The sequence below is a fragment of the Diaphorina citri genome, unplaced genomic scaffold, assembly GCF_000475195.1.
Source record: "Diaphorina citri unplaced genomic scaffold, Diaci psyllid genome assembly version 1.1 scaffold2458, whole genome shotgun sequence".
Classification (NCBI taxonomy): Eukaryota; Metazoa; Arthropoda; class Insecta; order Hemiptera; family Psyllidae; genus Diaphorina; species Diaphorina citri.
The window spans coordinates 553-868 of NW_007379880.1; positions in this window are offsets into that span (position 1 = coordinate 553).

Genomic DNA, 316 nt, shown 5'->3' on the forward strand with positions numbered 1-316 from the left:
TACCTACAGATCTTCTTATTACCGTGAGTTGTTGTTGTTGTTATTGTTGTTTATCATTTTTGTCAGTAGATGTCAACATCTACTACTATATCATTTTTGATAGGTATGTACTTAACTAAGTCTTTAATCATCAGCAAAATAGCGGTCGAAATGTCGAAAAATACGGTAAAACACCGCTAACCGTTGTCCTGATGTTAATAAAAACTGATATTTGGAGGGTTTTAGGTATGGTTTTGGGGGGGTCTACTCTCATAACTTTTTCGATATCTCTAACCGTTTGGTGAAAACCGCCAAAAAGCGGTTATTTCCGCCTGTG